Raw genomic sequence first — 25338 nt, 5'->3', positions numbered from 1 at the left:
GAGCATTGTGTTTAAGTAGTGGGGGAGCCTGAAGATATATTGTGGAGAAGTTTTGCGGGATGGCTGGAATGCCTTGTGGACAGGCTGGTGGAGCAGTTCGTGGGACGGCGGGAGCTGCTGGTGGGACACGGAGCAGAGCAGTTCGTGGACCGGCTGGTGGAGCAGTTCGTGGGACGGCGGGAGCTGCTTGTGGGCCGCGGAGCTGAGCGGAGCAGTTCGTGGGGCGGCTGGTGGAGCGGAGCAGAGCAAAGGCCTATGGAGCTGTGGGACAGTCAGCTTCAGATCATGTAAGGTGCTTTTTACCCCCACCCCCATCTCCACCCAGGTTGGGAGGTAAAGCTCTGCAGATAAACTTTTGAACTCTGGGGCTGCCCTGACCAGGGACAGAGACTTTTGGGTCATTGGACTCTTGGGGCTTTGGGTGATTTGGGGTGGCTGGACTCAAGAACCAAAGGGAAAGGGCATGCCCCAATTTGCTTGGGGTGGGTTTTTTTGCTCATGGGTTGTGTTATGAATCCTGTTGGTGGTGGTTTCCCCAACATAATGCCACATTGTTTCTCTCTGTTATTAAAAGGCTTTTTGCTACACTCAGACTAGGTGCTTGCGAGAGGGGAAGTATTGCCTCTTGGAGGCGCCCAGCGGGGGTGGTATATATTTGTCCCAGGTCACTGGGTGGGGGCTCGAGCCGGTTTGCATTCTGTTATTGGAATGGATCCCCAAGATACTGAACCCAGCCCTTGTTGCTGCCAACTCTGACGGGCAGAAGGGTTACATTTAGATTAAATTTTCTAAGCAGGAGAATAATAATCAGAGACCAGGAACAATACCATGTGACCAATCACAAGCACAAAAGTAACAGTTGAAGTCAACCCAGCCTAAATTTGTTTGCATGAGTTATTTGGATACTAACAAATAACGAATATATTTGCAGGAACTGAGATCAGCCTACAAATGGGGAGAGCGGGGAGTGCTAAATTTGCAATAAGTAGTTTGATCAGCGCTAACTACCGTGCGCACTGGTGCTAAGTAGCAGAACATCCAGGAAAAACAGATTCTTTCCTTTGTCACAGCTTCCTGATTGGTTCTAATTCAAAGGACTCTTACACACTTAAATCTTTTACTAACATATACTAATTTCCCACAGAAATGGATGAGCAAGATCTGCCAGATTTGACCCCATAGGGGAAAAGTTCAAATTTCTACCTTTTCTGCTGGTGAATGGAAAAATACTTTTTGCTTCACAAGTGCTGATTTCATGTCAAAATCCCTAAAAGCATGGAATTTTAAACCCTCAGTCTTATTCAAAGAGGTCTTTCAACTTCAGTCTGAATCTACATCAGTGGTGACTCTGAATCCTCTGAAGGTCATTATGGAATGGCTACATCAGGGAAAATTAGGAGTTAAGTTTAGTTGGAACAAACAGGAGAAATGCTGCAAGTTAAATGGATTTTGTGGTGATCCTTTTACTCTGGGTGGTAGTTCCAAATAATGGAACTATGCTGGTATAATTATCCAGATATTATGGACCTGTATCTAGAGGTTATCCATAACAAGATTTCTTAGAAAATCATTGATATAGTTTGTATCCACAACAGGTTTTGGTCACCGACAAATCCACCCATTCAGCAATTTGGTAAATCTCCTATATATCCACCATTGAAGAATAGGGATTAATATATTTAGCTTGTAAAACAATGCAGTCAGTCTCTGAATTGCAATAAAAATTTATACATTAACTATCATATATGCTAAATAGTTCGTAAATCAATTCCTTAGGCTATTAAAATTCTAGTCTATCACCTACCACTTTGAAGGCTATCGGTAGTCTGATGTTGGTAGTGCAATCGGCTGCCAACTGGACTTGCTGGAAGAAGTTGAGAAGTGAATTCTCTAGCAGAGAGATTCCACTTTGGGGTGGAGAAGAAGCTTTAACTTGCAAACAGCTTCCAGAAATCCAGTAGAGGTATTTGGAGAAACCCCTTAATCGATGATCCATAGAAGTCTAAACGACTATTCCAGCACAGATTGGAGTCGTAGCTTAGCTAGAATGTTGATGATTATAAATCTATATTCTTCAGATGTGCACAGGACTAATAGGTAATTATGCTGCATGTTTGATGCATTCTGCACTATGTGTTGGAAACCCTGTACTAACTCCACACTAAAAAAACCCTACTAGTTACAAGGGGGAAAACACTAGCAGCCTTCAACTATAAATAAATAAAATCCAGCATTTTAAACTCCTAAATGTATGTGACCTATATTTATAGGTTAATAGTACCTTTTGAGGACATAAAACTGTCAGTGATTAACAGTATATTTTTTACAAGAGCTGTTATAAAATTCACACATTTCTTATCTCTGAAATGATAATTAATCTGCTTGTGTGCATTGCCCATCCCAAGACTTCTGCTGTGCAAAACTGGCATTTCTCATTTAAAAATGAATCCTGGAGGCACTTTGTTAATTGTTTAGACTGTGAGAATCACTAACTTTTTTTTTCATTCCATGTGTTTTATAAATGTTAAATGTAAAAGAATAACACATTAATAATGCATTCTATATCATAAAAAAAGTAAAATGCTGAGTGGCACTTGTATAAGATGTATCCTCTTTTAAATCTTTGTTATAAAGATATGTCCTAAAAGGAGAGAGAGTATAAGCTAGAAGTCAACTGATCCTCTTTTCATGTGCAATTCAGTTGTGCCTTTCTACAGTGCTTTAATGGGTTATTTCAATAGCATTCTAGATGAGAAGGCTAGGAGTAACACAACTTTCAATTCTATCTTTGTTTATTAAAATGCTGCCTGTGATAAAAGAACATTTGTATGTCTTTTATGCATCTCTTCCCTCATGTCACAGATAATTATTTATTAATATAAACCCTGCCAAGAGGATTGGCTGTATCAGGAGTAGAGCAGTGAAATAATAACCTAATAAAATTCTACCAAGGCTGCTCTTGTCAGATGGCAAGTTGAGAGAACCAGTCGTTGTATTTTTGTCACACACTAATTCCTAAATTCAAGCACAGTTTTTTGTTTAACTGTGCTAAGAACACAAAAACAGGCTTTAGCCATTCCCTTAGGATAGTCTCTCTTTCTGTTAATTGATCAGAGAGTTGATCATGTCAGTAGTGCTCTACATATATGCCTATAGCAGTTCTTCAGTATTTACACAATGATGAGGATTATGGTTAGTGAGGCTGCTGGTGGTAGTTTAAAATCAGCTGTCACATGAGTGAAATGAACAGTATAATACACATCGGGAAGATTTGCTCTCCTCCCCACAACTACATCAGTGTTATGTAGGGACCTCTTACATGAATCTCTTGATCGAAACACTTTCCTCCTTGTGTTCAGACTGGTGGTGATGCTGCTACTACTACCATGTACATGGTATGTAGCTTATACATAAACACATTAAGCAACATCTTGGCTTAATAAATACTGGGCTTCACAAGGATGACTGAAAGGTTCATGCTTGCATTTGGCCATTTGTTTACATTTCTAGCCAGATATTCATCAGAGGGCTGGCCAATATGATGGTTAAAAAAGTTTATCTGGAGCATTCCAAAAGAAATGGACAGCTTTGAAATTTAGGAAGCATTTTGTATAAATACAAATTGTGTGATTCTAAACTTGTAACTATTTTATCAGTGAGGAATTTGAATGATATTTTTTTTTCCTCAAGGGGCAACTTGAGCCCTGATCCTGAACCTATAGAACCTTTCCGTTGACTTCACAGTGTGGTTTTGGTTAGGCCTTTTGGGAATATCAGTAAACTCTTAAAAACAAAAATATATATATAAAACTTTTGGATGAAAACAAAACTGAGATACATGAATCTGGAGAGCTAATGTGCACTAAATCAGTCAAAGGTAAGAAAAATTAAGTTAAAGCTAACTCATGAAATGTGCTGAACCCTCTGTCTCTGGCCCAGCAAAGCTTCAGTGACTTCAGTAGGACTACTGGTGTTTAAGCATGTGCTTAAATACTTTGCTGGATCAGAACCACAGCAGCTTGTAGAATCAAGCCCATATTTATCTCCTTTTAGGAAAAATTGTTCATGGTGATCCTTACTGTGCTTTCAGCTTCTGATATCAGTATCTTTATGCTTTCCATTAACTACATTTCCATTTTAATAATCCCTCAATATTTCACAGAAGTAACAACCCTGCAAGCAGCAAAAAGACCACTTTCCTGATGTTTCTCCTCTACTGTTCAAATGTTGCATTTACTCTGGCAAGACCTGAAGGGAGTTGTCTGCAAAATTATAGACTTTGACTACCACAGAAAATAAATGCCATGTTCCATGAGCAGGAACCAACAGGGTTTTTTTTCTTTTCATTTATTTGACCAAAGAGCCTCGCCAAAGAAAACTTTAGTCTGCTCGAAAACTGACCAGCTTGTCTCAGCTTTGGCTTCAAAGAAAAGATTGTCTTTTGGAAAGAGGAAATCATCTTTTTCTGATCAGAAGATTATTTAGTTTGGAGTGGACTGTTATCTCGGAATAAATGAGAAACAGCTAAAGTAGCTAAATGAAAACTCCAAGACAACTTTTGCTTTGTACCAAAAGTGATGAGAATATTATACAAATGGATGTATTTTCATTGACTCAATTTGATGGCGCTTTCCTTCAAAGCTATGAAGCAGCGTAAATTCCCTGCTTATTTGATAGCCATCAAAGTCCCCACAAGGAAATACATTTTCAAATGCCTTTGAGTGTTAATGGTGTCCTTCATGTATGTGGGACCACAAAAAATACAGTGGATAAAACAAAAATGTCCTATTCCAGTTGTGTAATGAGTTCCTACTGCAAATAGTTGGCAGTTTATTTAAATCCTTTGCAGTTTGGGAGTGAATGAATGTGAATAATTGACAAAGTTGTTTGAATAGAATAACTGAAGATGGTGACAGTCTTAAAGTGTATCAAGATTCCTTTGCAATGGGATTCTAAAATGCGTAGCCTGCTTGGTTTCAAATGAAAGCTAACATCCTTATCAATCATTCAGCAGGGACTACAGTGTAATCCTCAAACTTCTTAGTGATTAAAGATTGGTTGGATCACTTCGAGCATCAACTTCATCATGTGATATCTAAAACTAACTAGCAAGCCATTGGCCTTTCCAAACCATCCTACCTGAACCAAAGGAGGCCATGCTCTTTACTTGGTAAAGTGTCCCCTGTACCATACCCTAAACCACATGCACATTAGTTTGTAAAGCAAAATTTAATGAATTCCTTTTTAAAATGCCCAGTGGAAAATCAAATCCTTCAGTTCAGTTTCCAGAAAAGAGGAAAATTATCCTTGAACTACTTAATTTAAAAAGCACTAAAAAAAAAAAAATTGGTCACATCCCAAACAGTTACTCAAATATAAATGTCTGGAACCGTTTTAGTAGATTAGACTCTAATCCTTCTTCCCTAAAGTGGAAATGTTATTTGATTAGGCTAATTAAGACTGGATTTCTGACACAGTATTAGTTTAGAGTGTAGTTTCCTAAAGGGTGAAGAAGGTGCCAACATAGAAACAACTCTATTTTATTCTCATTATTAAAAATGGAAACAAGGAGAGAAGTTCTAAATTTAGCACCAAAACTGTCTGTTGAATTGAATTTGCCTTCAAAAGCAAGATTAAATGTTTAGTAAGTAGGCTATTTCTGGAATGAATGAGCTGAAAATCAATATCCTTCAATAAGCTTTTGCCCTGCATGAATAGAGCCTGATCACAACTGCCTGTTTTTAGTTAAGACCTGTTTTTTAGCAACTTCTGCTTCGAGAATAAAACTAATAATAGCAATGAGATACCACTACACCCCAAAACACAGGTTTAACTACATAGAATGTTCTCTGAATCCAGGAACCATCTGTATTCTTCTTAAATTATAGAATACAGAAATAAGTTAATCCCTCAGTGTTTTGACATCACATTAGAGAAATATTCAGCTTGGGAACTTATACTAACCAATAAGACAAATATGAATGTAGTTACTTCACTTTAATATTACACAATCTGGCTTATGGGAAATAAGTCATTCCTACCGTATCATAATTCTCTTGTTCTTGCCAGCCACACTTCTATAGGTAGGTATTTGGTTTTTCTACCATATTGATAAAATACATTTGTTAGGGTGAGGTTGCAAGGATTTTAAAGAGGTAATCTATCTTTGATTGATTTCTTCTAAACATTCATTCGTTCACTGCTGATGTGGGCTGGACACATACCATTTATTTGGATCTGAAAGACTCTGATCCCATTACAAATTTCCTGAACTATTTGTTCCATGGTGTTTGTTTTAAATAATTTTATCTGATGTCTCCATTACCAAGGATTGAGGTCCAGGTGCTGGAGATCTGAGTTCTTGAACTATGCTTATGTCACAAATGAAAATAAATTTGATTGTTTCATCCTAATCTCCATTATCATAGAAATATGATATCCACATATCGGAGAAATGCCATGCAGTTAGGCATGACTGGCAGTCCTCTGCTCAAGAAAGACCCAAGACTGAAGTATCGGGGATGTTGCAGGTTAGAATCAAGATGCACTGGTAAAAACAGCAGGACAGTTTACATAATCTACACTAACGTGAACTATGAGTCCTGCTTCTATTGTACTCACTGGAAAAAACTCCTATTGGCTTTCATAGCGCATGGCCAGGCATAGTGCCTGATCCTGCTAGTTCCATTAGCACTGAAAACACTGACAAATTTAAAAAAATAACAAAAGGGAAAGGATCCTGCCTCATTGGCTGGCAAAAAAAAAAAAAAAAGATGATGTGCTGGTAGTTCATAAAGGAATGAGAGATCGCTCAAAGTGAAGAGGTTGGCTTCATCGGGGGTTGGCTAAATTGGGTCCTATGTGAGCACTATGGATGAACCCAGTGATTTTCCTGATTTTTTTCGTATTCATATGGCATGAACTCAAAATGCTTTTTTTTTTTTTTTTGTTTGATTCAGGTTGTCATGTATTTGAAGTGTTTTACAGACTTATTAAAATTTCAACTTATTTCCAGAAAAGACAAATTTCATCACTGGCAAGGAGTGTTAATTTTGTGTTTAAAATTTCACTACATGTAATTCTGCATTGAACTTCTATACAGCTTACAAAAGTAAGATATTCTATCTACCACATTTATTTTTCAACTCCCCAAATTAAGGCAATCTATACAGAAATGTTCATTTATTAGCAACTGGTGTTTGACAGTTTATTTCATGTAAGCCTCCAGCTTTCCTTGGCAAGCTTATTTGCATAATGTGTTATTATGTCTAAATGGAAAACTAAATGCCTCCATGTGGTCTTTAAATGACAAGTGCTTGTCAGCTTCATGCAATATTCAGAAGTAATAGATCCAAATCACAACAGCACTCACTGAGATGTTTAAAAAAAACTTCTTGTGTATCCTTCCTTGACAAATTTACACTTTGGTACAGAATTGTCAATTAGAGTTTCCATGTGTTAAACAGTTCAGTTCAACTGTGAAGGAATTTACTGTAGCTTTATTCTGCAGTGCTTTGAGTAATTACAATTCACACTCTTTCTTTCTTTCAGGCAATGCAGCTCAGGGAATAATCTTCAGATGACCTTGTCAAGATATATCCAAGAACTTTGGCTTTAATTATTTTTGAAAACATGAATGCTCCATGACAATGGTTATGAGATCCCTGGAATATCTCTTATGAAGTTCACATTTTAAATAGTCCTTGGGTATGAAATTTTAAAACTTACACATCTGTGTATTGAACTCTGATTTCTTAAAATAGAAAACTGGCATTTTGTATATTGTTTCAGGTTACCAAGGGCTTCATAAATAAAAGGAGGTTTACATTAGTATTGATTCTTAGTCATCTCTATTGCACATGTGTCCTGGGTATCTACAGAGTATTAACTACTCTCATAAAGTCCTGCCTTAAACTTCCACCATGTACTAAGCACATTGTAAATCCTGAAGTGGAGTCCTTAGGTTGGTGGTTTGTTTTTTGGTTGTTTTAAAATCTGGGGGCATGGGGTATCTGTTGTGTTGATAAGGGAGGCTGAAGGTTGTCTAGGGAGATGTTAATGAAGTTGTTGTTCACAGTTACAGCACTAAACAGTTAAGTGTGGTCCAGGGTTTTGTGTCAAGTTATGCCAGCTTATTTCCATCGTAACAACCACCGTTAATTTTTTTTAATTTATTAAAGATACAGAAAAAGAAGAAACAGTTTTAAACATGTGAAATGTAAAATATTAAGTAAGACTTTCAATTTAATGGCATTCCTTATTTCCTTTTCCTTTTTGTTGTTTAACATCTTTTGTCAGGGGAACCCTGCTGTTTGACAGGCTTTTTTAGATGGTATCAAAGATACTTTTATTTTGGGGGTAAAGTGAAAATGTTACTTCAGATGATTTGGAGCTCATCTAGAACAATTGTTGCTGATGCTGATCCTCCTTTTTTTTTTTTAAAGACAAAACCAAAGAAACACATAAAAAGGCAAAAAGAAGAACAGCAAAGAGTAAATGCAGCTTCTAGCCCTGGTGCTGCCTCTCACTTGCAACCTTGCTGCTGGAGAAACATTGACACTCAGCACATGGTCTTATCAGCCATTCTGAGACCTAGTAAACTTGTACCAGAGTGTTGCTTTAGCTTCCTCTTGGTCAGAGGCTTACAGCAGTGTTGTAAAGGTGGGCTTGTCTTGGGTGGCTCAACCACATTCTTATTACATGGAATACAAAAGAAGAGAGAGTGGAAAGAGGAGAAATAAGGTAGGGGGTGTTTTTGGACACTTTATCTGGAGGTCACTAAATGGGAGGCGTTGGGGAGAATAAGAACCCTATCCTTATATCCCAAGTGTTCAGGATTTGGCCAAAGCCAGTGGAGGGGGTGATGTCAACAGTTCCCTCTTTCTTGCCTGGTCTAGTTAGGATGCCTTTCAGGATCAGGATGGCAAAGGCCTATTGGAGTCATGGTGGATCCGAGGGTTCCAGGAGATGGTGGGGATGTCAGTCATGATAGTAAAGCTTGCTGTGTCCAATCTGTCACCCCTCTTCCATTTAGTGCCCTCAGACAAGCAATATCCAGGAAAGGGTTACAACCTAATCTCACTAACATTAACCATTCCAGACACATTTTGGTGCTTTCAATTATGAATATTTCTTCCCCTTTCTAGAATCTTTCAGCTCATTGCAATGCCAACCTATGACTTTACCTGCCTTACAGAACTCTTCTCGCAAGTCCCTTTAACCTAAGCAGTCCACTTTGTACCCATCTGTTTGTCTTCAGCTTTCCTTGATGTTCATAAAAAATTTTATGTTACTTTGGACAACTTAGAGTAAGGCCTCTGCACAACAAATTGTCCAGTGATAACCCGTCCCCGTCCCCCCCCCCCCCATCTATCTATCTATCATTTTAAGCATAAAGAAAACCTGGCTTCTGTTCGTGGTGTGTACAGTAGTTGTGGAAATGAATTGGTAGCCTTTCTATTTGTTGAGATTGTTGTGCATTATCACCAGGAGCATGGCTTGAGACATGACACTTAGACTGAGCAAGGTACCCAGTTGTGATACACTAAAAGAGACAGAAGACACAAAAGTTGCAAGCTGAGCCTCCGCAAGATAGCTACTTGTGTTCTGCATTTTGTGTAAACCTTTAAGGCTGAAAATGTGCAGTCGCCTTTTTTCTCAGTGAAAATCTGTCCAACGCTTTTTAATTGGTCCTCAAATTCAAATCTTAAGGCTGAGTACCATGTTGGCTGACTTACTCTGCACCCTCTCTCTCCTCTAAGATAGATGTTTGAGATGACACTTTTTGTTTTCAGGACAGGCAAGGCAATGTTGACAAGAAACCAGAAGACTCACCCAAACCTGAATGAATGGGACTCATTCTGTATATTAACTTGTGAAAGGAAATTAAATCTGATGGATTCATCTGACTCATCAACTTATTAATCCCAACCCCTTTCCTTGCATAACCGCAGTGTGGTCAATGCCTTGCTAGGAGATTCTGCATTTGAAAAGTCTTTTGTGCAGAGTAATATGTGTCTCTACTTCATTTGTTCCAAAGACCTGTTCATGAATCTGGAAGTGATCTTCCCAAGAGACCAAAACTGATAGTTCTTGGGATTTCTTATTTTCATGGGATTTTTTTCTGCTTTCTCATGTCACATTTATTTATTTTTAATACATATTTCTTATTCATACACAAACACTGTATGGAAATACATTTTACTGTGGAAATAAGTATTCTACTTCGGTAAGCTTTCATTAGGACAGTTCTTTAACGGAATCAAAAGCAACTTGAACCCTCTTTGGTAGCTTTCCAGTGATCATTTACATACTACACAATTGACCTGCGCTAGCAAGAACACCCTTCACACCATTTGAAAAGCTCTGATGCAAACCTACCCATTACACAATACAATTAATTAATAGGGAAGCCTATCGGAGTATGTGTATAATGCATCTGGGAGTGAGCCTCCCAGCCCAGTCCACAGACTCACGACCGTGCACTAAAAATAGCTGTGTAGATGTACCAACTCGGGCAGAGCTTGGGCTCTCAAGCACATCCCATCCCCCGGGTTTGAGAATTCAAGCTCTAGTCTGAGTCAGTATGTCAAAAAATGTCTACACAGCTATTTTTAGTTTGCTAGCCCTAGCCCCAGTAACAAATCTGTGACTGGGAGAAACATTGCATCTGGGGGTGAAAGACAAATGCTAAGTCTTCAAGTACAATACTTTCATTAAAGAGCTGAATAAAGATCTGGTCTGAAAGGCAACAGTGTGATAAAATGTGTGAATTCCTGAGGGCTTGCAGCAACAGGCACAGATTCTGTGCTAGATTCTGCAGTGCATGGCTGAAAATCAAGTGATGGTTGATGGAGCTGAGTGTTTTTTAGAACTAGAGCTTGGTGTTTTTTCAAAACTGGTTGGTAATCTATTTATCAAGCTTTGTTTTGCAGCTTTCTGTCAGGGTTGGGAGCACAGCTGGAGGGTTGTGAGTTATTGTTAATGAGGGACAGACCTGAATCTGGTGTAACAGTGAATCCACTGAAAAGGAAGACTGCAAACAGGCAATTCCCTGAGGGAGTTCAGAGAGGCAATATAAAATAATGGAATGGTTCAGCAGTTTTATTAAAAAAGAATAGAGTCCTGAGTTCTGACTACTCTAGGGTATTTTGCCAAAAACTCCAGCCAGTGCAACCAGTGATTTAATTGAGACTAGTGCTAAAATCCCTGGCAACCTTATTGTAGACAATGAAGTTAATTAAACTCACATTTATGAATTGTTTTGGTCACCCCAAATCTGTGTTATCTGGCAAAAAAAAAAAAAAAAAAAAAAAGGCTTTGCATGAAAACTTTCATCCAGCTATTCCAGTGACCACTGGGCATGGATCTTTACCTTCCCAAAGGCATTCTCTCTTCTGCCTCCTAAGCAGCCGCTCTTTGAATTCTCTCAAGGAATAGAAACTATACAGCCACACGCAACAGATAACAAACAGCCAAAATCCACAGTTAACCAAACGATTTGTTCCCATAAAGTATTCATTGAACATTTTGTGAATAACAAACATCTTAAGAAAACTCCAGTACTAGTAAGCGAATAATTCACAAATGGCAATAAGGGTTCAGTTTGTGGGAGAATTTATTCACAATGAATAATTCAATCTGCTCTAGCTAACTGTGCATTAACTTCTGTGAGTGGATCTGAAAATTTGAAGTCTGGGACTGTATATTCAGTAATGTCAAGAAAATTCTGCATGCCAAGTGGCATCTTAAATCGCCTCTTTGGCTGTAGTTTCTCAAACTAATGCACAGCATCAAGTCCATATGTTGTTTAGCTTTCTCTGTTTATTTTTTTAAAGTTTGTTCAAAAATAAATAAAGATTTATAGTTTTATCTCAATGTGCAGTGATTTATATGTTCAACTCCCTGTGCATCAAAATGAGAATTAAACCCCCTGGTGTCTGAAACTGTGTACAGTTGCATCAGAAAGCTTTTTATTTCTGGTAATCTACCCCTGCTGAAAGAATAGATTTAATTATCTGAAGAGATTGCAATCAGAATAGATCTTAAGGTAAAAGAAAAGTAGCTAGCAATATGAAATTTTAAAAGCATTACTATTAATTTTTTATCCTATTACAGAAAAGGGTTTTTTTAAATAAAAAAATCACCCTTCTTATGATAACCTTATTTAAGATTAATTATGCATCTAGAACTCTCAATGAAGGATGCAATATTCAAGGAAACCATGTTGAGTTCCAGTAATTTCTAAAGTCCAGTGATATTAAAATGAAATGGGACCCTCAAGCCAACTTTGGGGGTGGGCAATTATGACACATTACTGTATGAATCACACACTGTGATTAAACTGATAGGAGGTACTCAGCATTAGCACTTGCTTTGAAAGGGGCACTGATTACCTTTTGTACTATGCATTTTGGTAATCAGAAATCATTTTAGAAAATACTATATTAACTGAACAAATATCCCCCTAGCTGCACTAAATTTACTGATTTCCCCCCCCCCGCAACTAACGTTATGCATGTAAGTAACTAAAATTATGTTTTCCTACATGGTATTAGCACTTGATCAGGTACTTAGCTCACCAAATCAGTGTTCTGTCAGAGGAAAGCAGGACCATTGTATTACAGAACAAATACTTTAAAATACCTCCAATCTGATTTTTTAACTTTGATTTTGAGATTGGCTGCAACCACACTTTATAAATCAACAGTCACTTGTGATTTATAAAACTAGTTTTATCCTCTCGTATGGCTAACAGGAAGTGGCATCATCCACTTTAGAACTCCTGACTTATTTCTACTAAATTGCTGTTGATCAGCTTTCAGGAATTCATTTTGTGGAGGAATCTTCAGGGTCTATCTTCTTGTAAAACATTAATGGGCATGTATTTGTTTATGTTTGGGGAACCAAAGCCACCTAGGACATGGAGGGGAAGAAGGAAGAGCTCCAGCTGGGGCTCAACCAATTACCTGTTTTCAGCGTGGACATCCGGGATCCATGGGGAAAAAAATACTGCCCATACTTGGAATTTTTTGCAAGCTAGGTCAAGACAGCAGGAAAGGCCAAATGAAAGACATTGTCCACCATTCCAGTAATGGCAGGAAGGAAACCCCAAAAGGCCTGGTAGACACAGCCTCCACTTGCTCCCTGATCTAGAGGGAGTTGGTGAAACCCCACTGATTCCAGGGGCAAGTGAGAGACTAGGGTGTCTGGGGGCACAAGAGTGCTGCACTGTGGCAGAGGTACCCCTGTCAGTCCAGGGAAGGTTTAATTGAAAGCGCAGTGGGGTAGTGGAGTGACTGCCTCTACCTAAACTGATTGGAGACCCTGCCCACTGGGGGAGGGGAAAGTGGTGTTTTGAGCCCCAGCTGGAGAAACCGAGAACTTGAGGAGGAAATGGAGCAGGAAAGGAAAACCAAACTGGTGGGGGCAAATTTAGAACCCCCTAGACCAGTGGTTTTCAAAGCCAGTCCGCTGTTTGTTCAGGGAAAGCCCCTGGTGTGCCGGGCTGGTTTGTTTACCTGCCGCGCCCGCAGGTTCGGCCGATCGCGGCTCCCACTGGCTCCGGTTCGCTGCCCCGGGCCAGTGGGGGCTGTGGGAAGTGGCGTGGGCCAAGGGGTGCGCCGGCCACCCTTCCCACAGCCCCCATTGGCCTGGAGCAGCGAGCCACAGCCAGTGGGAGCTGCGATCGGCTGAACCTGCGGACGCAGCAGGTAAACAAACCAGCCCGGCACACCAGGGGCTTTCCCTGAACAAGCTGCGGAGCGGCTTTGAGAAACACTGCCCTAGACAAGAGCTTTTGGCCCTACCCAGCTGAAAGGGGAAGAAAGGAGTCCCCCCAAAAACTGAGGTGTAGGGGATAGACAACCTGAGATCCTTAAAGACCGAGGGATGCATGGAATCCTCCACACTGCAGCCCCAAGGAGAAGAAGCCCAGGTGTGGTTGTGAGAGCCCAAGGCCCTGAGCAATCAGGGAAGGAGGGGAGTGCCCTCAATCCACCACCAGATACAATGGGAGAATAGGGAGAGCAATTCCCCAGAACACCCCTGGTGTGATGACTTGTGGGCTGTAATGGAGGTGGCCTCTCCCCACCAAGTGTGATTTCTGTGGGTAAAAAATGTGTGGGCACCACAGTGACCTAGCTGATCACCCTGAGTCAGGAATTCTCAAACTTCATTGCACCGTGACCCCCTTCTGACCACAAAAATTACTATATGACCCCAGGAGTGGGGACCTGAGCCTGCCCAAGCCCCGCTGCCCTGAAGGCTTTGGCTTCAGCCCCAGGTGATGGGTCTCAGGCTTCAACTCCCACGCAATGGGGCTCCAGCAAATCTAACACCAGCCCTGGTGACCCCATTAAAATGGGGTTGCAACCCACTTTGGGGTCCTGACCCACAGTTTGAGAACTGCTGCCCTAGGGATTTAGACTCCATCCTGCAGGGTGGCACCACTGATAAGCAAGGGAGAGCATAGGGAAAGAAAAAGCTGATAGGTAAGGTGGGGGGAGATGTGACAGAGTGCTGAACTAGCAGTCTGATTGCTGCGTTTCCAACTAGATGGGTGTGCCTGGGGGAGCTGACTATGGGAACTGCCCCCAACTGATAGACTGTGATGGGCTGGAAGGTAATTAACTTATTACAGTAGAACCTCAGAGTTGCAAACACCTCGAGAATGGAGGTTGTTCATGACTCTGAAACGTTCGTAACTCTGAACAAAACATTGTTCTTTCAAAAGTATACAACTGAACATTGATTTAAGACAGCTTCTTTACTATGCAGAAGAAAAATGCTGCTTTTAATCATCTTAATTTAAATGAAACAAGCACAGAAAGTTTCCTTACCTTGTCAAAAAAAATTTAAAACTTTCCTTTTTTTTTTTTTTTAGTAGTTTACATGTAACATAGCACTGTGCTGTATTTGCTTTTCCCCCCCCCCCTCTGCTGATGTCTGATTGTGTCCTTCCAGTTCCAAATGAGGTGTGTGGTTGACTGATCAGTTTGTAACGCTGGTGTTTGTAACTCCAAAGTTCTGTTGTAGCTCAGATGGTACAAAAGGCACAGGAAGGAAGTGCGAGGGGGGTGGGGAAGATGTGGGGAAGAGAGAAAAGCAGACTTGTAGTGTCAGGACCATGAGTGACCTTTCCCCTTCTTCCCCCAGGAGCTGAGAGCTCCATGTTATTGTTGGAATGCAGTTGTATAGTCTGTTAAGGTGGTGGAAAAGAACACTGTATATTGCATGAAGTGTCTAACCAGAAGGTCTCCAAGCCATTGGTGGGCTAGACAGTAGCTAGAGGCAAGTCGACCCTGCTGCATTATATTCTATCATTTAATGTTGCATACTTTATTATAAAATGTCAGAAACATACTGACAAAAAGGAATGGGAAGAGAAAATGAGCAATTGCTCAGAACAGTTGTAAGCTTACAAAAAACTAGCTGCCCACTCATAATTTTTTTTGGTAATATATAATCTAAAGAAAGTGCAACTCAAGTCCTAAAATGCCTCTGGCAGTTGAGTACAAACTTAATGCCTCAAAGATGCAAACTCATCATCACTACATTTTGATCATCATCTCCTCTTGTTCATCCTGCCATACCATTTTGATTGCTTAACATAAGGTCTAATGTCAAGTAGTAATAAAGCAATTACAAGAATTACACTTCATTCTAAAGTGCACTAGGCTAGGACTAAATTAAAGGACATAATAAAAATGTATCTAGGACAAAATATGTTTTAACCCCTATATTTCTGCCAGCATCAACTAACTTGGCATTCATTCAAGTGCTAGGTGTATATGTGAGCATACTAGCCTTCCCCACGCAGCCCCTCCAGTAACTTCAGGAAGCCAAGCCAGATTCCCGTTTCATCCAAGTCCCACCCCGTTGAAATTCTAGCAATGAAAATGAATCAGTATTTGTATTGTTGTGATCTTTCATAGTGTTTTTTTTTCCCCCTCTTCAAAGGGAGACTGTACCAAGTGCTAATTAAAAGCACCCATTCATTTATTGTTATGGAAGGGTCATAATTTTACTGATAAATTCCTCAGGCTTTTTTTGAACTTACTAACAATTTGTGATTGCCTATACTGAATAAACTCTTGTATGATACCTGTAGGTAGGACAGTTATTAAAAGAGGAAACATGGACTTGTGGCTAAAGCACAAGTCTGGGAATCAGGAGAACTGGGTTTTTATTCCTGAGTCTATAACACTGTACCTGTGTGGTCTTGGGCACTTAACCTCTCCTTTCTCCAACTGCCATATCTGTGAAATGGGGATCATATACTTCCCTAACTCCTGGACCATTATAAAAATTAATCCATCAATGTTTGTAAAGTTCTTAGGGATACCTCTTGAAGAAATGGAAAGGAAGTGCAAACTATTTAATTAACCCCTTATTAGTTCACAAACCCAAGTTGCTAATGCTCGAATCAAAATTCTCATTCATTCACTTTGCGCTCAGAGAAGCTGTAACCAGTCAAAATCTGCATGTTGTCCCAATTCCTCTCAACTTATCAGTTTTTACTTGGCCAGGTTTCTACCTCACAACTCTTGTTTAACAGATGGGGCCAAATTCAGCACTCCTTTACAATTCCACTGAAGTCAGTAGGGATAGGACCTAAGTCAGCAGTGAGTTTAGCCCATGTCACATATATCAACTCCAAAACCAGTAGTAAAAATCATAATACAGCAAAGTTGGAGAAGTACAATTTGAAATAAATACATTGGGCTTGATTTTGAATAAGGTTAGGCATGCAATTGTGACTAATTTGTGTGCCTAATTATCCTGACTATGTGCAAATCAAGTAATTATGCAGGCAAATAACCATAATTAGTTTTGTGTAATTATTCAATTACCATGTACAATGACTGTAACTGGGTGTGCAAATTAACCATGCAATTGTGCATGTTTGCTCAGCAGACACTTATGTGCCTAATCTTTTTAAAAATCACACCCATCTGAGTTTTTTCCGCTTTCTCTTCCACTGCATGAGTGTTCTTATTACACGAGTTTTCTACTAGCAATGCTATTGCTATAGGTGAAGATTCGGAAGCACTATCATTCTCTTCCCTCCATGTTCTGGTGGTTTTTAACTTTCCTTCCCAAAATACCTTTTATGCTGACAGACATTTCTCATGTTTGTTCTTCTCATAGATTCAATTTTTGTTTAATTGAGTGGGGAACTAAGGTGTATTGAAATATATTCAGTCATTTTTCAAACATGAACAATTTTTTAACCATGTAAGAATATATCGAAATGCCTCTCCGTGCTCAGATAACACAATGATTTACTGTTAAAACATCAAACTTCCTCACTCAGTGAGGAAAGGATGTTGAACTACATTAGAGAACTTCTTAAATAATGCTAATAAAGAAACCTACTGCACAGGACATGCTTACCATGTTGTGGGTTCAATTTTCAAAAGCACTCAGCTCCAATTGAAGTTAGTGGCAAAACTCCCATTGGCTTCAGTAAACCAGCCTTAAGCCTTTACTGAACACTTCTGCCAGTCTTATGTTGTCTGCCTTACTATGTGAAGGCCCTGATTCAGGAAATATTGCATGTTTTTAACTTCAAGCACATGCACTTAAATCCCACTGACTTCATTAAGACTTAACCATGTGCTTACCTGAATAAAGATACTTTCCTGAATCAGGGCCTAAATGCAGGAAGCTTGCTTGTACAGAGCTTCTAGAGGGTCTACTTCACTACCATCTAAGGATGGGACAGAACCATAAATTTCAACTCTTGTAGAAAAATGTGAAATTTGATACTCATAGGAATGCCATTCTCATTTTATTTTTAAAAATTCAGAAATCTTTGTAGTTGAGTTCTTAAATGCAGGAAAGTCAGGACACTCAAATGTGTGGTTCACTCTAAGCCACCCTAAGTTATGGAGCTCCAGAAGCTGCTATAAGTGACTGTTTCAGTCTTACTGCAATATTGTTCTGCTCAGCTTCCCAAGAGACTGTTTCTGTGCCTGTGTATTCCTCTCATTCCTCCCTTGTGTTCAGGGTGTAACACATTCCGTCTGATTAGACTGGACACCCGTTCTTTAGTACTTCTGCCTGCCACAGTATTCATAGATACCTCCCCCCCCCCCGCCCCCTTTTGGGTGGCATTGTAAGGGGAAATAAGTGCCACTTCCTCCATAGTGTATTGAGAAGTCTTCTCAAAGTTACTCTTCTTAACAAAAGGACTTTGTTTCCATTGGTTCTGTTTTTTGTGTCGTGTGTGTGAGATATACATCTTCCCCCAGCCCATGGATACTCATCTCATTGTCTTATAATAAGCAAAGTTTAACTTGCTCCTGTGATAATGATCTTACTTTTTGTCACAAGATCATGAGCTTTTGTCACAAAGGAGCTTGGATGTTTACAGACTCTATACAGGTGTAATGGGACTGTGGTCCCCTTACTAACATTCACTGGGGGTGTTTTGCTTGGCTGCTCCCAGTACTAAAAGAAAGGGGAAGGGTCAATGAGAAATCAGAACCCTGAGACTGACAGTCCCCAGGACCAACGGGGAGAGGCCAATGCTCCAGGTCACCCTGAGGTGGGCAGGCTAATCAAGGAGTCAGGAAGCCAGGGTGAGTCCCCACCTCTGTGTGAGCTGGAATTGCCTGGGTCAGACAGAGTGGGGCTGAGCTAAGGAGAGAGCAGGGACCTGAGCTGGGGAGCAGAGTTGTTCCAGCCAGAAGGGCCAGAAAAGCAGCCCAGAGGGAGCAGACTCTCTGCAGGGAGCAGAGCTGCAGCCCCAAAGCCAGAGGCACAGCCCAGAGAGAGCAGACTTGCCCTGGGAGGAGAGCTGCAGCAACCAGAGCCAGAGGGGCCAGAAAAGCAGCCCATGAAGCAGGTCAGTGCTGGGAGCAGAGTCACAGAAGCAGCCCACGTAGCAGACCTGTGCTGGGAGGGGAGCTGCAGCAACCAGAGCCAGAGGGGCCAGAGAAGCAGCCCAGGGAGCTGGAGGCAGAGCAGCAGCCGTGCTGAGGCAGAGTGGAGCTGAGACAGAGTGGTGGGGCTGAAGCAGTCTGGAGCTGGGTGCGGTGAGCAGCTGGGGAGAGTGAAGGGGACCCTGGGCAGCGGGCCCAGCGCAGGAAGTGCCTCAGCCAAGAGGCTCTGCAGGCCAGGATTGGAGGGGGATCGTAACCCTGACAGGGTGGGGGCGATGCTGGGAAGAAGGGTCCTGCCACCTAGAGCTTGAGGGGGTGTGGCCACTGCCAGAGCAAGTGTCCAACCCACAGCATCCCTGCAGCACAGCCAGGGCCTGAGAAGGAGGCCTGGGACCTACAAGAAACAGACTGAACTGCCCTGACATTCCAGAGACACTGTTTGTAATGTTCCCTGCCACAGAGCGGGGTGATGTTTTCCTTTAACCTTTCTCATTTTTCCTTATTCCTTTTAAAACTAATTGCTGATTAAATAAATTGTATTTGCTTTAAATCATATGTAATGATCAGTGGGGTTAGGAAGTGTCCAGTGCAGAGAGAGTAGCCTGGAGTGGGGACACCCTAGCCCCTGTCCTAGGTGACCACAGCAAGGTTGGGGGATGAGCCCCCCCCAGGAATCCTGGGCCTGGCCTTGTTGGGGTTACAAGAACTCTGCCAGGCAGGAGAGTGCAAGGGGAGTCCTCGAGGGCAGGGAGGCCTCTGGGTAAAGGAAGTGGGAGCAAGGACTCAGATCCTTTTGCTAGCCCATTTCACCAGGGTAGTGCAGAAGCCAGGAAAGTTCCCCACAATAGCAAGACCATTCCCCTACTTACACAGGTATCAATTCATCCAGCAATGGCAAGAGAGACAGGCTGTCTGCAGAGGGAATTTAGGCAGGCAGAATGTGCTTACTTAAACAGAATTAACAAGCCACATATTGTGCTGCACCTGGAAAGGGGGAGGGGCACTATCAAAGACGTGCTATGTCTCCCTGAGTCTCTGCCAAGCTCGTAGCCTCACATTGCCATGTCTGAGGGCTGCTCTAAGCTGCACTAAATGGCAGTGTTCCCCAAAGGATCAGCTGCTTGTTGGCAATGTGCTCTGTCCCTTCCCCTTCCCAGTTAAAACACATACCCCTGTTCCAGGGGCTACAGAAACAATCGGGGTTGTGCCCAGCCTCCACTTTTGCAGAGCTTGCTCCAGGCTGAGTACCACTAGATCTTTAATGACCATAAGTGATCGAGATCTTGGTTTTATGTGTCATGTGAAAGGTGGCATTTTCATGAGCACACTGCTCTCAACACCATGCTTGGGCACTCTGTCAATATTGACTCGGTGTGAAGAATGCCATCTACTGAATCTCCAGCTCCACTTCCTAAAACACCTCAACGTTCCTTGGTGGTCTCACATGATCAGTGTAGTAGCCCAGCCTCTTTAGCTGGTGATTAGTTTCTGGGTTCCGTTATTACACAATTGAAAAACATGCAGTCCATTCTTTAAACATATAAGATATTACGAACTCGTTCCCCAGAAAGTTTAGCTACTTTTGGAAAAAACTATCCCTTTGCTTCTTGAAACTATCAGAATAGATAGAATATGGAGAACAAGTATCTTCACATATCTACTGAATAATTTTGAATTATAACCTCTAGAAGAGGATCATTTTGAAATATCCATAAATGAGAATAATTGGATTGAGTTCCTACACGGTAATATGGACACTGAATTTGAAGTGGTGAGACAAATCTCTAATTATAAACAATAAAACACTGGAAGTTGTCATTTTACACTTTTGCTGACTTTACAGAGCTGCAGCTGCCTTATGGAAAGCGTTGCTAGACACTTTATTGTGGTGAAACAATTCTGCTTATATAGCCTATATTTTCCATATTTATTTATCCTTATTCTGTGTAAGTGCAGACATTTGCATTAAAAAAGTGTCTTTGTTTCTTAAGAGTTCATCTGCTTTGCTGCTTATCATGCACACACTGAGAAAATGAGAACAGTGATAAACCACATTTCCCTCAGGTTAAGAATGCCCTCTGCCATAATAAACAGGAGCAACCTGGTGATCATATCTGACCTAGTGCCCCGCCTCCTCCTTATTGAGACAGATTCAGTCAAAGATGTTGCATGAGATTGACAGGATATGACCTTGGGGAAACTCAGGAGAATTCAGGACAAAATGGAATTCTAAGTAATTTATTTGGAATTAAAAATATTACTCCAGCTGTTCATAAAAATCTTCCCTCACAAGAGGTCCTCACACCAACAATGGAAAGATTAATCTCCAATAATTGTGCAACACCCCCCCCCCAAACCTGATAGCATTAGATTAAAATATGATGATTTATTTGGGATGGATATTACAATTGTATATTTAAAGGGGAACCTCTACTACATGATCTTTGTGTTAGGAACTCAGATTTTGATGAAACTCTATTAGTGATTTCTGTGCAGTATTTCTTTTTAGTTATTGAATACATTGTACTGAATTAAGAACCATTAAGTAAATATTATTTGTGTTGTGGTGATGTCCTAAGTGCTGTCAACACATAAAACAGCCCATGCCCCCAAAGAATTTACAGTTGAAGAATTAATTCAATCTAATGTACTAGTTGTAAATAACGAGTGTGCAATTTTTTAAAGCTGACACTGGGTCTGATTTTCAGAGGTTTTAAGTACTCACACAATTGCAGTTGAAATCAATGAGAACAGCTGGTGCTCGTTATCTCAGGCCCACTGAATTTAGCACTTGCATAGCCCAAAGCACATCTTCAAAGTGTTTTAACTATTCTTCACAGCACCCATGTGAGTCAGATAAACACTATTTCCATTTTACAAAGAGGGCTGCATTGGAGCAAATTAAGCTTTGGTTTAAGCAGATACAACAACTGTTAAAGTTACTTGATGCTGCATCTTCTTAAACCAGAGCTGAATTTGGTCTAGGGAAGTTACATGACTGGCCCAAGGTCACATAGCTACTTAGTTTTAGATCTAGGGCTTGAACCTCATCTCTGAGTGTTGTATTAACCTAAGTGTACTGCAGTTTGTTTAATACTTGGTCCACCACGACTCACTATGTTGTTAGGATTTCTAGTCTCTTGGTAGTTTAGCAAAAGGTGAAATAGCAGGCAATATTAATAATAAACCATGAATTCCTGAAGGACAGATACCTTCTCATCTAGGTCCTGCTTCTATTCTCATTGTAGTCAACTGCAAGACTATTATAGTAGGAGCTAGGTTGATAGTAATGCTTTAGAACAGTGGAGAGGGGGGTAGCCAGAAATACAAATGCTATGTGCCAAAGAATATAATTTAAGGGCTAAAATATCATTTCACCTCAACTTTTATATGCATACACACACCATGTTAGTGTCTGTCAAGCTGCTACCTAAGTTCTGCATTTCTTGACTTATGCATGTACATAGCTCTGAGTGCACAAAATGCAGAAGCTATGTATATAAATGGTGGTGCATGCTCAAAACTACAGATCACGCTGAAATGTTAGCCCTTAAATCAGGGGTCAGCAACCTTTCAGAAGTGGTGTGCCGAGTCTTCATTTATTCACTCTAATTTAAGGTTTTGCGTGCCAGTAATACATTTTAATGTTTTTAGAAGGTCTCTTTCTATAAGTCCATAATATATAACTAAACTCTTCTTGTATGTAAAGTAAATAAGATTTTTAAAATGTTTAAGAAGCTTCATTTAAAATTAAATTAAAATGCAGAGTCCCCCCGGACTGGTGGCCAGGACCCGGGCAGTGTGAGTGCCACTGAAAATCAGCTTGCGTGCCACAGGTTGCCTACTCCTGCCTTAAATCATAGTAAGGTGTAATGACACATAATACACCAGTAAACAAAATATTTTCATAATGGCAATCCATGCAACCAGTGCAACTGGAAAGAAGGAGATTTTGTATGTGACAATGACTTTACTATATGCTTGTTGCATTCTTTGAAAATGGAACCTGTGGCATTAAAAAACAATTAAACGAAAACTAACAATTTGCTCACCCTGGAAGTCTTATTTCAAATGACAGTGCCAAATGAGCTTTCATATGTATTCCTCATTTCACCTGTACTGGGGAAGACTTCTGCAATTTGGAAATGTGAGAACTTGTTTTGGAAAGGCTGAACTTGTAAAATATATGAAGGGGCAGCGAGAGGCATCTTGGCCCTTGAACGACACAGCTGCTCTGAGGAAGATACTTCAGCCATGTAGCCGGAGTAGGTATGAATGCCCCTTCCTAACCCCACACCGCAGTATAGAGGTCTAAGAGGATCTACTGCTTTGCAGATACTCATCCCTTACTCTTGTAGGGAACGTAGGCCGTATTTGGATTTAAGCCTCAGTAACTTTAGTTGGCCAAATGTTCAATGATATTTAGCATTATTAAAAGATGTTCGAAGCAGCTTTCTGGCTTGTAGGCCAGTGGATATTAGGGTAAGGTAATCTGCTTGCCGAAACCTCTGCCCCCATTTCTCAGAGTTGCTTTCCTACTGTCATCATTAACTCATTGTCATGAGGAAGTGTGGGAATGGGTGGATGTGCAAATGGTGCTGAGTCATTAATTATATGTAAACAATGGAGATACCTCTCCTTAGGTCCAAGATATCTGTATGCCTACCATCTACTTATCACATGATAATTCTTGTATCCTTTTGTTGAGAAACATCTGTTTGCTGTTATCAATTAATTGTTACAAAACACATAAAGCTAATCTGGAATCTTCAATGTGACTTCAAGATGCCAGATCACTGGCTCTCAGAGGGGGCATGGATCAGTGTACATGTCACGCTCCCCATCAGTGCCCGGCTGGGGCCGTGGAAGCCAATGATCCACCCAACGGCCAAATTCGGTGATGAACCCTGGTCGCATGCCACCTGAGGCATGTTGTGCATACTCTAAGAAGTGGCTCTCTCAAATTACATCTTAACACCTAATTGGTCTTTGAAGATATCAGCGTATCCCCTGAGGAGGAGTAAGAGGAAACTGATCCCTACAAAAGACCCAAAGCATGGAAATGATGTGTCTTGCATCGATGATAACACCCAAAGTTGCATCCTGCCCTGTGCCCTGGACCAGCCATCCAAAGAAGGTGAGGTGAGAGACTCCGATCACTGGCTAAGCCAAGCCTGAAGTCTTCACATGTGGGAGGGAAGCTTGGCTTCTCTCAGAGTTGTAAAGCTTTAAAGTGCATCCTATCATTGATAGAAATACTGGTAAATATCAATTTAATTCCAAATTAAGATCAAGTATGTGAGCTAAGATGTTGACGAAAAGAGGTGAAAATCCTTCTGTAGAGCAATTTGAGGACACATATTAGACTTGGGTGACCATATGTCCCGTTTTCACTAGGACAATCTTTTTTTTTTTTAAGCCCTGTCCTGGCCATACTGATTTTTTTGGCAAAAGTGGGCATTTGTCCTGTTTGCTCTTGCTGACGTGATTGACAAGAGCAAATGGGACAAATGCCCATTTTTGTCAGAAAACTGGGACATCCTGCAGGGTGGGCAAGCAGCGATTCCCATCCCAAGCAGGGAAGGGGGAGGCAGGGCTTGGGTGAGCAGCAACACCAGCCCTAGCCTTGTGCAGGGGAGCAAGCAACTCAGGCAAGCAGCTCAGGCCAGCTCCATTTGGGGGAGGAGTGGGGGCTCAGGAGAGTGAATTGGGTCAGCCCTGCAACGGGGGGGTGAGCTGTAGCTCACGAAAGTTTATGCTCAAATAAATTTGTTAGTCTCTAAGGTGCCACAAGTATTCCTTTTCTTTTTGAGAAGCTTACTGGTGGTTCATTACTCTGTGTCTGCAACACTTGTCAGGCTTTTGAGGTATTCACTACACCTAACACGTTGTTGTCATAATCTGTACCTAAAAGGTGCAAAGTAAGGTATCCTATACAAACTGGTAACATACTGGTCCCGAAAATTGTGTGGTGTGTATATATGGGGTGTGGCAAAGTTATAAATATGTGCTAGAATTATGTTCTTAATGTGTCTGGAAAACAATGTATAAGTCAAGTCTGCCCTAGCCAAAGAATGTGTATTGGTGTGTCTGACCAGCCTGGGAATCAGGCAGAGACAATGACGATAAATTTATGTATAAGATAAACAAAGCTAACAAGCCAGGGAGAAGATAGCAGGAGAGAGACTTTGTCTGGGCTTAATTCTCAAAAACCACACCTCAAAGGTTTACTGAACCTAGAAGAAGGGAAGAGAACTCCTAAGCTGGCTGAAGGTCTAGGTTGCAAGATTATGGTGAGAAACTTCTTTGAACAAAGGGCTCTAGTTTGTCAAGTTTTAGTCTCAGAAGCATATTTTTACTTTTGTTAGTAACTGTTTCTAACGTTACACCTTATACTTGCTGTCACTTAAATCCATGTCCAGGTTTGGACTGGCAGAGTCCTGAAGAG

Source organism: Natator depressus, chromosome 8, assembly GCF_965152275.1.
Source record: "Natator depressus isolate rNatDep1 chromosome 8, rNatDep2.hap1, whole genome shotgun sequence".
Taxonomy (NCBI): domain Eukaryota; kingdom Metazoa; phylum Chordata; order Testudines; family Cheloniidae; genus Natator; species Natator depressus.
The sequence above is the reverse complement of the archived record's forward strand: the minus strand, read 5'-3'. Positions refer to the sequence as shown.